Source organism: Gorilla gorilla, chromosome 22 (genome assembly GCF_029281585.2).
Source record: "Gorilla gorilla gorilla isolate KB3781 chromosome 22, NHGRI_mGorGor1-v2.1_pri, whole genome shotgun sequence".
Lineage (NCBI taxonomy): Eukaryota > Metazoa > Chordata > Mammalia > Primates > Hominidae > Gorilla > Gorilla gorilla.
The window spans coordinates 45,284,616-45,286,735 of NC_073246.2; the positions used below are offsets into that span (position 1 = coordinate 45,284,616).

At 63.8% G+C, this 2,120-nt stretch overlaps 1 long non-coding RNA gene across 1 annotated transcript; it reads left to right on the forward strand.

The window, feature by feature from the left end:
• The first annotated feature begins 680 nt into the window (after window positions 1-680).
• On the forward strand, window positions 681-1,492 carry LOC101152902 (uncharacterized). The gene has a single exon (XR_008674709.2). It is a non-coding gene; the product is annotated as an uncharacterized lncRNA (long non-coding RNA).
• Window positions 1,493-2,120: the final 628 nt, after the last annotated feature.

The window sequence follows — 2,120 nt, forward strand, 5'->3', positions numbered from 1 at the left end:
GCTCATAACAGTATTGAGGGTGGGTAGAGCCCGATAGGATAGGACAGCCGCCCAGGGGGGAGACACTTGGCCCCTAACAGTATCGAGGGTGGGTGGACCCCCATAGGATAGGACAGCCGCCCAGGGGGGAGACACGTGGCTCATAACGGTATTGAGGGTAGGTAGAGCCCGATAGGATAGGACAGCCACCGGGGGAGACACGCGGCCCATGACAGTCTTGAGGGTGGGTGGACCCCCACAGGACAGCCGCCGGACATTTCATCCTCTGCTAGTCTGAAAATCACACTGTCTTAGGCAGATAGGGAAGAATCAACATTTCCATGCCAGGCAGAGGCCCCCGGAGCGCACAGGACCAGAGGATCAAAGAGCAAACGTCACCCTCAGGGTCTAACGTGCAGGTGGCAGGATCCCGGCCCTTCCTGTGGATCTGATTGTGGGTTTTGTCTCTGCCACGTGCAGGGATGGGTGCAGACCCCGTCCAAGGTCTTGGCAGGAAGAGAAAACTGCCACTGCAGAGGGGCTGGCTGAGGGGCTGGGATGGGGTCCCCGGGGCGCGGAGCTGCACACCAGCCCCTCCCACCTAGGCAGAAGGTCCATTACCCTCTGCCCCGCAGCCTGCCCGTTCCCAGGCCAGCGAGGGCGCTCCCAGGCCCGTCTGCAGCCAGAACACAGCCCGTTCCATGTGCTTGTCCTCGGGACACATAAGGAATGAATCCAGGCCTCAGTCCTGGCCTCCTCCCCAAGGCTGGGTGCTCAGGCGTCCCCTTCAGCCCCTTTCTCTAGACCTTCCGGCTGAACAAACGAAAACATCTCACAGCCCTGCAACAGCCAGGAGCTGCTCGTGGAGCTCCACGCCCGGCTGGAGAGAGAGGAGGCGCCCTGGGCAGCCCGCCAGCACCCGGGCTCTCACAGCGGAAGCCCACGTCTTCTTGGGCTCTATTTTGAAAGCTGTTCTTTCCACGATGGCTTTGACAAGAATCGATTTGAGTGAGCCGGCGTGTCAATACAGGCCAGCACAGGACTGGCCTCAGGGCCACATTGGGGAGGGTGGCGACCAGGCCCTGGCTGCAGCCCACGTGGGCAAAAGCATGGCCAGGCAGGAGGTGGGGCCTGTGAGCTTGGCTACAGCGACCGTAGGCGCTGGGCCCGGGGCTCCTCAGCCCTGAGGGGGGACCCAGGCCCAGGCAGGCTCCCAGGCGGGCTCCCGGGCTCCCAGCCTTCCGATCTTCTACCTTTGAGACCTTGCCTTCTGCACAGTGACAGGAAAGAGCCCTGAGTTCCACTTTGCAGGGATGTATTGCATTTCCAGAAAGTTCCTTCCGGGTGCAGAGTGATACGTGAACCCTGGGGACTCGCTCCAACTTGGTATTGATTTTCTCCACGGAGGACCCAGCAGTCACGGCCCGTGTCTGCACAGCCCCTTGGATCCTGCGGAGGAATTCAGCCGGCCCCTCCCCCTGTGCCGAAAACCACGGAGGCAAAGCCAGGCCAGGTTCAGGTTCCACGCAAAGCGCCCTCCTGTGGCCAAGCCCAGCCCCATGAGGTCAGGAGGCCTGGGTGGGGTCCCAGGTGGGGAGGCCGCCTGTGTGGGGGCTCCCGCCAGCGCCCCTCCCCGCTCATGGAGGCACAGGGACAGCCGTGTGTGCCCGCAGGACGCCTGGCTCTGCCCACTCGCCCCCGCAGCATGCTGAGGAGCTCGGGCTTTGCTTTCTAGGGTACAGTGAGAACACGGGAGAGGACTGAGAGACCGCCGGCTGCCGAGGGAGGAAGAGCAGGATTCGCACCCCCGTCATCGCTGGGCCCACACGCCGCCGACAGCTTCCGCGTGTGGCCATCTGTCTTTCAGAAACCCTCTGGCAGAGGGACCCAGCAGATGACACGGGGGCCGTTCACACTCTGAAACCTGCCTGGAGTCAAAACACTGCTGGCGAGCCTCCGCCGCAAACCCAACCCAGATGGTCTTCCCTGGTGGCCCTCGGGGTGGCGGGAACCCTGCCCACTCCCTGCCAGCCCCTGTCCGCTGGACTCCAGGCCCGGCCGAACCCCCGACCGGTCTCCTGACCCAGCATGCTGCTCTCCCTTGGGCCCGGCTTCCTCGCCCGCTGGGACTCCCAGGCCCC